At 32.3% G+C, this 14117-nt stretch overlaps 1 protein-coding gene across 5 annotated transcripts in view; it reads left to right on the top strand.

Annotated features, from left to right (window-relative positions):
* Positions 1-14117, top strand: part of LOC127282164 (arfGAP with SH3 domain, ANK repeat and PH domain-containing protein) — a 527240-nt gene that overhangs the window by 306886 nt on the left and 206237 nt on the right. The window lies entirely within an intron of this gene.

Here is a 14117-nt window from a genome sequence, read left to right on the forward strand (position 1 = left end):
GATACACATTTTGTTTTTCTTTTGCAATCATTACACTATATTCTCTTTATTACACCGTACAACAAAAATTTCATTTTTCGGTTGTGCACACGAATGAAACCAAAAAATTCAGAAACTATGGCCAAAATAAAAATACCCGTATTTAGCCGTTTTGCTAGATCAATTCGTTTTCGGTTTTTATGGGCAAAAAACAACACTTAAATTGACCATGACAAAAAATCTTTTTTAAAATAAAATAATTTGTCAGTTTTTGCTTGAATATTGTTGAAATGATTATATTTTTTTAATGTTTTTAAGGTGAGTAAATATACCACTTTTTAAAATTTTAAGATCAACCCTTAACCCCAAAACTACCCTTGTTTTGACATTTTGAAACATTTTGAATATTGCAATACAAATGTTTTTTTTATACAAAGGCAAGGTATTGTATAAAAAACATTTTTTTGATATCTCTAGGATATCCTCAGAATATCTATGGATATCCCTGAGACATCCTTTGAATATCCTACTTTCCTAATATCTCTAGAGCATCCGTAAGATATCCTGTATATTCGGATGCTGTTAGGGTATAAGGGCAGTTTTTGAGATAGGACAAGGGGTTGCAGCTCAGAAATCGAATTAAGTAAATTACTAAATTCTTATAAAATCAATATTATACTTAAGGGGTAACATCTCCCAGAGCACGTAAACAAAGAGCATCTCTATTTCAATAATTTATTTTAAGAAAATGGTACAGTAAAATGATGTTGGGTTTTTTAACGTAAAACACATATATTAAACTAAACTAAAACGAAAATTTTTTTTTATCAAAATGGCGCCTTTACATCAATTCAATCAAAAGCACGTTTTTTAAAACAGCCTCAAAGGGCGGAAGGTTTTCTACTTTCCATAAGTACCAAGACAAAAAATTCAAACGAATTATGAAAGAAGATGTTATTTGCTAGAGAATTCCGTAGGATATTTCAAAAATATTAATTTTTGTCAAAATGGCATGTCATTTATGACAAAAATGTCATTTTTCAAAGAAAATTCACTCAAAAAATAGCTATAGAATGGAAACGCATCAATCAATGTAAAAAATCCTGCGTTCTTCCCTGAGGATTAGCGTCCTGAAGCTGCTGTCCAAATTTCAAGCAAATCCGTTAAAAACTGTGGGAGTAATCCTCCCGCCCATTTTTAAAAATCTATTTTCGATATGAACGAGTTTAAAGTTTGCAGTCATAAAAACATAAGTCAAGACTTTAAAAGTTGAGCTACGCTCATGAAAATTACTACTGGGCGGTTTTCGGAGGCGCTGATTACGATTCCGATGTCAGTTTTTAAAAATTCAAAATGGCAGATTTAATATGGCGGATGACAAAATTAAAAATTTAACGATTTTTCATGAAACATGTTGCAATTTTGTTGAAATTTGTTACTCTGGGGTTTTCGGGGTCGCTGATTGCGAATTTGATATTAGTTTTCCAAAATTCAAAATGACGAATCAAATCTAATAAGGCGAACGAAATTTTAAAAAATTGCTTTGATTTGCTTACATATTAGTACTTTGGGATTGTTGGGGTCACTGTTTAAAGTCACTTCTGTATTTTGAATTTGGTTCCTCACCGGAACAAGATATTTTATTCTTATATAGTTGGTAGAACTGACAGTTTCTTTTTAAGTTGGCAATGCCCTCTAGTTAGTCAGTCGATTTCGTGCACTTGTATATGCCAGAGCATCTCTGTTCATATTTGATCTAATTTTCGTTATGCCATTTGTTCAATAAACTTTAGTTTAATATACGATGCACTTTTATTTACTTTACACTCATACGGGTTCCTTAATTTATAGTCACTGATTATGAATCCGAAGTCAGAATTCCAAAATTCAAAATGGTGGAACTAATATACCGAATGAATTATGACAAAAATGTATTGAATTCTTTGAAAAAATATTGGATTTTCGTGCAAATGTGTATCTTGGGGTTTTTGGGGAGGCTGATTACGATTCCGAAGTCAGAATTCCAAAATTCAAAGTGGCGAATACAATATGGTGAACGAATTTTCACAAAATTATTGGACTCTTGAAAAAATTATTGGATTTTCGTGGAAGTGGATATCTCAGGGTTTTCGTGGTCGCTGATTACGAAACCGCAGGCCGAATTCCAAAATTCAAAATGACGGATTACCCCAAAGTAATAATGTTTAAGCAAATGCCATCAATTTCTAAAAACAGGCGGCCAGAGTGTATATGGGCAAATCCACAGAACCGGCCGCTTTTTACTTATCAAGATGAAAATTTTCCAAATAGCAAGCACACCTTTTATTTATGGTTTACTTTCTTTAAAATATATTCAAGAACAATTATCTTCTTGCGTGATTCATTTTATTTTAATGCCGTTTGAGTTAAAAGCCAAAAACGAAAATATTATTTTTCTTCTGGAAATTATAATTAAAAATGGCATTTCTTTGTTTTTTTTATATATTATTTGAAATATGTGCAAAACATTTTGAATAATAAAATATGATAAAATACAAATAATTAATTTTTTAATTATCAAAAATAAATTATTTATATTTTATCATATTTTATTATATATTTTATTTATTAGCATTTAATTTTTTATTTCTGTAAATTAAATTGTTTACTTACTAATTTTGATATTAACTATTTTAACCAACAAACTGACATTATTGACATCGATTTTGATATAACTTTGAAAATAAAACAATTGAAAGGATAATTCATTTTTCACGATTAACTAGTTAAATTTCGATAAATTTTTTTTTATTTTTAATTTTTAGACGTTATAAATTGAAAATATAATTTGGCGTTTGCATACAAGAATTATAATAATGTCTTTATATAATCACACATGTTTTCAACTCATCATATTTTATCCTGTAGTTGTGCTACTGAAAAAAGGCTAAGTTGAAAATGGTTCACGCTTAAACATAGAGTGATAATTATTGGAATATTTTCTTTAATTCTGATTGCACTCTATTCTATGATACATACATTTGTTCGTCTGTTCACAAGCAATAAGCTCCAATTTGAAAAATTCAAATCGAATAATCGCCGCAAAAGATATTTACAAAAATGTATAGACATTTCATTATTATAAAATAATGAGTAACGCTACTTTCAACGACTATCATTTCTTTTTATTTAAGAGCACATATTTTTTATTACTTTCAAAACATTCTTCAATAAGTAAACTATAATTCACCACAGTTTGGAATTGTTCGGATCTATGCCGAACAAGTTATACCTATAAGAATTAAAATTTATACCTGGAGTAACACCGTAAATTTCATTTTTTAAGTTACTTAATTCGATTTTATTTTTTATAAAAGACTAGAAGGTTCACATTTATTCAATTTTCTTATTTCAATAGGTTCTCAGAGATATTACAAAATGGTTGAAGTATGAAAATAATTAATATAATACTTCTAAAATAGAAAAATATATGAGTAACATGAAATCGGCCGGTTCTGTGGATTTGCCCATATACTATTTTTAAAAATTGACTTTGAATTCATTTTCAGTGACAACAAAAATCTCCCATTTTTAAAGGAAAATACAATGATTTTAAAAAAAATCTCCCACCGTATTCGATCAGCCATTTTTAATTTTTCAAAATTTTAAGAATCTGACTTCAGATTTGTAATCAGCGACACTAAAAACTTATAGAAACACATATTTTAAGAAAATACAATAATTTGTTAAAAAATCATCCGCCATTTTAAATTTTCAAAATTTTTAAAATATGACTTCAGATTCTTAATCAGCGATCCCAAAAAGCTATTTTTTAGGAAAATACAATGTTTTTTTTAAAATATCGTCCGCCATAGTGGATCCACCATTTTGAATATTTAAAATTTTTAAACAAAAAAAAATAGGAAAAGAACTAGGCGCAATTGCACCTACATCTAGGGTTTCGTGGCGCTTTAAATTTTAATTAAAAACAAAATAAATCAAAAATAAATAATTTAAAAATAAATAATAAAATTTATTTTATAAATTTTATGTACTATTAAATTTTATTTATTTAGCAAAATTTTTATTATAAATTAATTAATCATTTATCTTTTTTTGAAAATGTCCATTCGATAATGTCCACTATTAAGACATGTCAACTAAGACATGTCAAGAAAAAAGAAAGAGTGGCTGTGGAGTGGAGGTCTTTCTTCTATCATTTATCTTTTTTGATTCACAAACAAAAACATTAGGTAAAATGTCCATTCGATAATGTCCACTATTAAGACATATCAACTCTTGGACATGTCAACTATAGATACATGTCAACTATAGGGACATGTCAACTACTGGGACATGTCAACTATATGGACATGTCAACTATTGGGACATGTCAGCTATTGGGACATGTCAATTACTGAGACAAATTTGAATTTGGGATCTGTGGTGCCCCAAAATTTTAATTTGGGATCTGTGCCCTAAAATTTGATTTTGGGAGCTGTGGTGCCCCAAAATATACTACGGACAGACGGACGCCAAAGTGAAACTATAAGGCTTTCGGCCATGGGCCACGAAACCCTAAAAATCATTATATCGCGAGATGTGATTTTTAAAGAATTAAGAGATCATCAAACTCAATCGACGAAAAGCACTGTTATTGAAGTGCCTATTGAAAGTGACTATGAAAACGAGAAGAGTCTGGATTTCGATGAAAACTAGCTGAATCAAGATGTGGACAAAGATTACCAGATTTTGGATTTAAATGAAAATTCGCATAGTGACGACAACGATTTCGAGGAATGTGAAGAAGTAACCCAAAAATCTCCAGATTTGGGAAAGGGTAAAAGAGAAACGAAACTACCAAAACGATTCGATAATTATGTCATGTTGACCTATGAAGAAGCCGTTACCAGTCCAGAAAAAGGCGAGTGGATTAAAGCCATAAATGAAGAAAAAAAACCTTTAGAGAAGAATAAAACTTGGAAAATAGTTGACAGATTAGAAGCAGAATCAAGAAAATTTCTTTCAAGTAGGTGGGTGTTTCGTGTGAAAAGTGACTTAAAATACAAAGCTCGATTAGTGATTCGCGGTTGTAAACAAAAATACGGTATTGACTATAAGGAAACCTTTAGTCTCGTTGTGAATGTGAATTCTTTAAGAGTGCTTTTTGTTATTGCGGCCAGTAAAGGTTATCTAATTCGAAAGTTTGATGTCAAAACCGCATTTTTACATGGTGAACTCAACGAAACTATTTTTATGGAAATACCTGAGGGTTACGAACAAAATAAGGATAAAGTGTGTCTATTACAACGATCGCTCTACGGTTTAAAGCAAGCTCCGGTTCAGTGGAATACAAAATTTACGAATTTTCTCAAAAACTGTGGAATGACAGCTTTAAAGGCAGATCAGTGCATTTTTCGAAATGAAGACGGAAGTTTGTGCTTGGCAATCTACGTGGATGACGGGATTTTCATCTGTGACAAAAGGAACGAGGATAAAATGGATGAATTGTTGTCTATTCTAAAGGAAGAATTCGAATTAACTGAAAACAATAATCCGGCTGATTATTTGGGAGTCGAAATTGTGAAAGAAGGTGAAGATCTCCTTTTGAAGCAAAGTATGTACGTGGAATCGCTTTTAGAAAAATACAGAGTGGAAGAGTGTAAACCGACGCAAACTCCAATGCTAAGCAACAACACCAAAGATGAGACATCACGAAATGTAAGTTATCCTTATAGGGAAACTATTGGAAGCTTATTATATTTGACAAGCAGAACCAGACCTGACATATCATTTGCGGTGAACTATTGTAGCAGGAAGATGGAAGAACCTACTGCAAGGGATGTAGTTAACGTGAAGAGAATTTTGAAATATCTGAGTACGCATCCAGATGATGGATTGAAATTTTACAAGGATTCCGATGTCATGAATTTAGTTGCTTATTGTGATTCCGACTTTGCGGGAGATTTAAATTCGCGAAAAAGTACAAGTAGATACGTCGTGTTCTATTGTGGAGGTCCAGTAGCATGGTGTTCCAGAAAGCAGTCAATAGTGGCACTCAGCAGAACTGAAGGTGAATACATCTCTGCAGCAGAGTGCACAAAGGAACTCATTTATTTAAAATATCTCATTGAAGAATTAAATTAGTGTCAGGTAAAGTTAACATTAAAAGAGGACAATCAAAGTGCATTGCAAGTGATCAGAAATGGTTAAATGAAACGGCGAAGCAAGCATATTGATGTCAGATACTATTTCATCAATGAAAAAGTAAGAGACAGTTTGTTAAAATTAGAGTATTGTAGCTCAGAAAATCAAATTGCGAATATGTTAACAAAACCTCTTGATGTTAACAAGTTTAAATTTTTTTTATTAAGCAACAATTAAACAATAACAAAAATTAATAAACGTGTTTTAATTGTTTACATTTAAAAAAAAATTGGGTTTAGTTGATTTTCTGATTAAACATTAAAAAGATAATAATAATTATTCTATTTTGGGTTTTAATAATTAGGAAAGGGTGTTGAGATATATTCTTTTTAGAACGTATAATCATTAAAGAAAATAAAAAAGGAAAACAAAAATGAATGCACCTTTATATCTACTGTCTTTGTCTTTAACTTTCTTCTGTGTCCCGCAAGGCGGCAGTAAAGTTCAGGACTTGGATGTGTGTTTTTTTGTTCAAAATAGCCTCTAAAATTGTCAAAATACAATGTTTTTTTAAAATATCGTCTGCCATACTGTATCCACCATTTTGAATTTTGAAAAAGAGGCGCACGAATATTCCCCAATTAACATATGAGGCATTTCATATAAGAATACGGGGTCATATCTCGGACTTTTTTCAAAATTCGGTAAATTCACAGTAAAAACCCGGGCTCAAAATGATCCAGCTAGCAGGATCATTTTGAACTGCAGCAAAAATGAGTTCGACTTTTTACTGTGTTGTAGTAAAAAGAAGGGGTGGACATTTATATATTACATAAATGTGATGTTCAATTCACGAACATTATGCTTCCTCGCAAAAAATATTTAATTTAATTTACATTAAAAAAAAAAAATTTAATACTTTTAATTTAATTTATTTCAATTTCGATTTTGCATTTCCCGAAGAAGTTTTTGTTAATTCTTAAATTTTTCTTTTTCTTAAGTTCTTTCGAATATTATATTTCGAATTTATTTACGTTTTGTTGACGTAAAAATAACGATTAATTTTATAAAAGGTAAAATATATAGATCAATCAATTAGTTTCTATGTAAGGAATACAATTTTGCGTAAAATTTTTGAAAATTTTTATTAAGAAAAAAGAAAAAATTTTTTTAACAAAAACAAAAAATTTAAAAAAAAAAATAATGATTTTATCTATAAATTTAGGTAAAATATGAACTTAATATAGGTTAAAAAATTCGTTTTAACGCAAAGAATACATTTTTAAAAAAAATAAAGTGAAATTTTTATAATAAAAAGCTTTTTTATCAAAAAATGTATTTTTAACGTTTTGAAAAAATGGTCCCAAAAAAATTGTGTGGATATTTTTGGAAATCCTTGTGTCCAATTTTTGGTATTAGTAAGTAGAATTAGCATGCAAAATTTCAAGGCGATCCATCAACATTTTTTGTCATCACTATAAAGCTTCCTACGAGGAAGCAATAGTGGTACAAATTGTAGTGTAAAAATTTTGAATTTAAAATTTTAAATATTTTTCGAGATATTTACAACAAATTAAAAATTTTTACACTTATTTGGCACCACTATTACTACAATTTACCGAATTTTGAGAAAAATCCAAGACATGACCCCGTATTCTCATATGAAATGCCTAATATAAAAGAATTGTCATTTAACCGAAACGCATATGGGTGATTTACCAGAAACGGTCACTTTTGAGGAGTTAAAATTTTTTTTAAAAAGTGATTAAAAATTGTATTTATTTTATTAATTTCTATTTATTGGGATCAAAAGAAGTTATATGTCAAGTGCTTAAGCTACAAAATTATTTTAAAGGCATTTAACTTTAATTTATCGAAACAGTGTCTTTAGTAGCCCAGTAGAAATGACATGTGTCTGTAATAAACAAGAAAACTAACGTCAATCACAATCCAAAGGCGTATCAACGAGGGGCACTGAAACTTACATATTTTCCTATACATTATTAATTATAAGTTAACTGGTTTATTTTTATTGTATTTTAAAATTAATTATATATATAAAGCGTAGAAAACATATAACACAATTGTTAAATGTCCTACATGATATATAATAGAACTCTTAAATGTCCAACACGTCATATAACAGAACTGACAAATGTCCGACATGACATGTCATTTAACCGACCTGGAATGTAATAGACCTGTCATTTGACAAACTTTTTCAGCGCTAATTTTAATATTGACCAATCGCAATTTTAATAATATTTTTTAATTGGATATTTCTGTTACAAATCAGATCGGTTAAGTGGCAAATCTGCTATATGTCTTGCCAGATATTTGTCATTTTTGTTATATGGCGTGTTGGACATTTAATAAATCTGTTAAATGTCATGTCGAACAAGTGACAATTCTGTTACATAACTTGTCGGGCATTATTGTGTCGGATATTTGAGAGTACTTTTATGTGTCATGTCGGACAATTAACAATTCTGTTAAGTGTCGTGTCAGACATATGACAATTCTATTATATGTCATATCGGACTTCTGACAATTCTGTTATACGTCATATCGGTAATTTGTCATTTCTGTTAAATAAGCAAGATATTTTGCTGCATGCTAGGTTAAAATCTTTAATTACTATTAACTGAATATGTTACCATTAAATGACGAGTAATAAGCAAGAAAAAAACTGAAAAATCGATTGATAAGTTAATATTATTTTTATTTGTTATAACGAAGTATATTGTTATTTAGGTAAGTCCCCAATATTCATTTTATTTCGTGAATTCTTTTGGTATCAGCGTCGAATATGTCAAACAGGGAGATCTATTTATATGTGTGTGTGATTGTGCGTGTCAGCGGTTCTCCTTAGTATAGGTGGTTCGTTGTCCAATGAAGGTTTAGGAAGTTCCAGATATTTCCGGATTATCACCGACCAAGGGCCAGCAGGAAGGAAGAGGGCGCGCAATAATCAATAGAGAGATCAATCCGAGCTGCCGTGTAAGGCGGATGTGTGCCGACAAAGGATAGTAGGAAGACTATTGAAATTATCTAATATATTTAGTATATGAAGTACGAGATTGTTAATAAATAGTTATTATTAGTTAATTGTGTGCGTTTCTATATTCATTGAGTCAAGTCGCAGCCACATCGTCGTCCAGCGGATTATCTCCACAAGAGTGTGTTTCGCGAGTACAATACAATAGGTAACAGGTAGTTCAAATCAGGTCGTCGTCGTGTTTCTCGATCGTTTCAGCGGAATCTCCCTATGAGAGAGGCTCGTATGTCGGAGAGTAGTGTGTAGAGAAATCACAGTACGTAATTTAAACACGGGATTGTGGAATATTATTATTTTAACTAATATTTCTAATATCTAAATTAGCGTTACAATATGGCGCTCAACGTGGTGCCGATGCTGAAACATTGAATTTGAACTATCTTTTTCTTGCATTCACCGTTAATTATAAAGTTGTAATTATCAACGTGGAGGAAATAACGAGTTTAGGCGTGGTTATTTATTGAAAGTATTGTGTTGTATTTGTTGTTTAAGTGTGAAATAATTTGTCTTTCTCGATTTTTCAAATTTTTACATTTTATTTAATTAATTTCCGTGAATTTCTGAACATGTGCTCGGATGTGACGTCATCTGCCGGCCAGTCTCGCTTTAGCGCCAAATCAGCTGTTCGGCGTCCGCTGTGAATCCATGCCGCATGGTTCTCAAATATCATTGAGATATTGAAAGTTTTAATATTTTTGATTTTAATTGATAAATGTTAATTTTTGTTGTCGTGTGTGTAATTTATTGTGGGATTTTTCCTTTTTTTGACTTCTTTCAAATACTCAAGAGAAATTCGAAAATAAAAGTGTACAGTCAGTATTCTCGTATAATTACCGTTGATTAAAATATTTGTTCGTTTTATTACGAGTATACAGTGACTATCAGCGTAAAATCAGCGTTATCAGAGAGTATTCCGTTTAAAGGGAAATTTTTTTTTCCTTTATATAACGGGTGTAACAAATAATAATTCTCAACGGAAATAAATATTTATATAATTTTATTAATTATATGACGCGTAAAGTCATACAGGACATTACGTTTTCAAGTGAATCGAGAAAGCGTTCAATTTAATCAATTGATCTTTTATAAGCGGACATTGATTTATTTTTGAATTAATAAATTATTGTACATTTAATAATTTTCAGCGATAACAAATTTTGTTTTATGTGTTCGTCCAGTTGTGAAAAGTGTTTCTTTTTATTAGTCCTCGCTAATTTTAACGGTGACGTGTATTAGTGTGAGTTACAAAATTTTCTTTTTCCGTGTGACGTCATAGGACATTATTATTTTTCCCGCCTAGCGTGAGTAGGAGTAAGAGTATTAGCGCGTGGAAAATTTATTTACGCGGGAAGAAAAATGAGGGAAAAATTTTAGAAAATTAAATTTATTTTCTCTCGAGTTTGTTTTTTTAATATAAAAAAATTGTTTTTTTTTGTTTTCGTATTTTTTTATTTGGGTCATTCCATATGACATAATCATTTTTTTTGTAGATTGTAAAAATAAATTTTTTTTCTCTTGTGTGTAGTAATAACGAGTGATGATAACGACTGTGCGACGTTATCACTTTTGAGAATTTAATTAAGCTGGAGTGTTCGAAAGAATTCAGTTCCTTTTCGCGAGATTTAAAACAAATAGTTTCTACCGCAATGGAATCATAACATGCGACTTTTCGTTAGGCTTTTTAAGCACGACGGTGTTAGAAAAATGTGGGAAGCGATTGTGTCGTTGACAGATGCAGAGGTGTTTGACGAGTTGGAAAGCCAAAATGTGAGTACGAAAGGGTCGGGACAAGTTCATCGTGAACGTTTACTGCGTCTTAGAGCGAGAATAATTTTTGGAGAAGTACTTCGTATTCCGTGGTTAGAGAAGTACGACGCGGCCGATTCAATGGAAACTCTTTTAATGGAGGGCATTCCAATATAAGACGAATTAGGAGCGACAGGTGGAAACTTAGCGTTAGAGGATAATAGTGAAAACGGAGTGAATCAGGGCGGTGACAGGGCATACCCTGAAACAAATGGGAATGAAAATTTCGGAAATATAGTTAATCAGCGCGAGGGGGTAAACCCTACCCCACCAGTATGTACGATTACAGAGGTAATTATGATAACCTCGAGTACATCATCAGCGACGACAACTATTTCGGGGTCAACGGCAAAGGTAGTGATGAATGTGACGTGGGCTTCGCCTAACGGTAGTATCCCATCATCAACATTTACACCAAATTTATTGAGCATGAACCAGATGGAAGCAATTTTACTCCATCTTAATCCACAATTAGCGGCTATTTTGACACAAAATAGAAATTTGGAGTATAATTGGCCACCTCCGGTACAACAAATTAATAATCAGCGGTCGGTGATACAAAGCAACGAGCAATTGTGTGCCCCCGGTATCAATAATATTACGCGCGGTCCGAGTTTGGGACTTGTAGTGAACCCAGATAAGTGTGAGTTTTGTTGTTCTAGAGTAACTTATGTGGGATATGTTCTTGATAGTGGAGGTCTACGTCCAGACCCTGAGTTAGATTATCCGGCCCACAAAATTTGAAACAATTGAGACGTTTTCTCGGAATGGTTGGATGGTATTCCAGATTTATAGAAAAGGACAGCAAGTTAAAAGTTCCGTTATTGAGGTTATTGCGAAAAGGTCAAAATTGGGAGTGGGAGGAGGACCAAAACGAGGCATTTCAAACATTGAAATCGAAATTAGTGTCAGCGCCTGTTCTGGCAAGACCAGAATTCAGCAAACCATTTACGATACAATGTGATGCAAGCGATTTTGCGATTCGTGCGGTCCTCACTCAAGAATTAGAGGATGGTGAACATCCAATAGTGTACATTAGTAAGGCCCTTTCAGCGTCAGAAAAGAATTATAGCGTCACAGAAAAGGAATGTTTGTCCCTTTTGTGGGCTATTAGAAAATTCAGACCTTATATCGAAGGATATAAATTCACCGTGATCACGGATCACAGTTCTCTGAAATGGTTGCGGAATCGGAAGGATCCGACTGGTCGTTTAGTTCGCTGGGCCTTAGAGATGCAACAATGGAATTTCGATATTGTACACAGACAAGGAATTCATCATCACGTGCCTAATGCCCTCTCAAAAATGTTCGAAGATAGTAGCAATGGAGTTTTAGCGTTTGAAACTGTGAGCGATGCATGGAAAAATTCCCCCAGCGTTTTCTAGGTTGGACAGTAGAAGAGAATAGGTTGTATCGATTTAGAAATTGTAAAATCCTGTTATCATTTGCAGGAGAACAACAAGATTGGAAATTGGTGATACCAGCCGAACATAGAGAAAGAGTGTTGAGAGATGCTCATGATGGGTTATCAGCGGGACATTTAGGTGTCGAAAAAACTTATGGTCGTATCACGAAAGATTACTATTGGCCAGGTATCTGGTATGATGTGCATAATTTTGTGAAATCATGTCCAAAATGTCAGCGTCATAAAGTGTCACAGGAGGGACCACAGGGTCTTATGGGTCAGCGGATTGTTGAACAACCCTCGATGGTGGTAGCGGCGGACTGTATGGAGTTTCCGCCGAGTAAAAGTCAATGCAGGCATTTAGTGGTTTTTAAAGATTTATTTTCGCGTTGGATAGAATTAAAATTGATTTGAAGAGTTAGTCGTATTCAGGTGGAATACTCCCCGTTTCTTATTGACTGACAACGGTAAAGAGTTCGATAATAAACTTTTGAAAACAACCCTGGAAGAATATGGTATACAGCATTTGACAACTTTACCATATCATCCACAAGCGAATCCTGTTGAGCGTAGTAATCGTGTGTTAAAAACTATGATAGTGACTTTTGTTGGTAAAGATCACCGTGACTGGGACAAACATGTCCACGAGTTTAGACATGCTGTGAACACAGCGTCTCAATCATCGACAAAAGCGTCCCCAGCGTTCCTTAATTATGGTTTTCAACCTGATCCTGTAAAGAGCTTACGTCGCGAAGTTGAGCTTAAGACGATGGTTGATCGTTTGGATCCTGAAATATGGATTCATCGTTTCAGAAGATTGGATGCTTTACGTGATCTGGTTGCGAGGTTTATAGATTCAGCGAGAGAAAAACAAACCTCTAATTATAACCGTAATAAGCGTGTTGTAGTTTTTAGCGCAAGCGATCAAGTGTTATGGCGAACACATAAGTTGTCGAATGCGGTTAATAAAGTAGTTTATAAAGTAGCAAAAGTTCATGTATCTGATTTAAAACGCCTTATACCTCCTCGTACCAAGCAATCTTAAATTTTATGTGTGTTAACAATGTTGTTTGTTTTTTAGATTGGATGTTCGTATTGTTCAGTTCATCAGCGTGTATATCAGCGTAATCGTAGTAACGATTAATCAGGGTTAACTGAACATGTTTATTGTGTATTGATTGGTATTGATTTTTGAAACAAAAAATAGACAATTTAATGAATATTCAGCTAATTTCCTTTTTGTGTTTATGATTTGAATATCGGCAATAATACCAGAGCATTATCGGCCTAGGAGAGGGGTCTATAACGAAGTATATCGTTATTTAGGTATAAGTCCCTGATATTCATTTTATTTCGTGAACTAGCTAAAAGAAACGCGCGTAAACGCGCGCGATATCTACAATTTTTTATGAAAAATTAAAAATTTATTTTTATTTGACGGACACTTACTGGAATTTTGATCTCACAAAAATAATAATATTATTTTTAATAATAATATTATTTTTGTAATCGTTACTGTATTACTATTTCAACATTATGGTGTTATAATAATATAATACCTATTATTGCCCAGTCAATATAACCTTTCAATTTTGTACTCAAATATAGATTATATGCTACGATCGTCGAATTGTCAGCAATACATTTAAATGACCCATCTCAGGATCCATGCAGGGTGAATTCCTATTTTGTTTACCACAAGGCCCATGAACTTAAAATCGCTTTACAATGTAATTACTGTTA

Source organism: Leptopilina boulardi, unplaced genomic scaffold (genome assembly GCF_019393585.1).
Source record: "Leptopilina boulardi isolate dan_hultmark-lab unplaced genomic scaffold, ZJU_Lbou_2.1 LbouV2_285, whole genome shotgun sequence".
Classification (NCBI taxonomy): Eukaryota; Metazoa; Arthropoda; class Insecta; order Hymenoptera; family Figitidae; genus Leptopilina; species Leptopilina boulardi.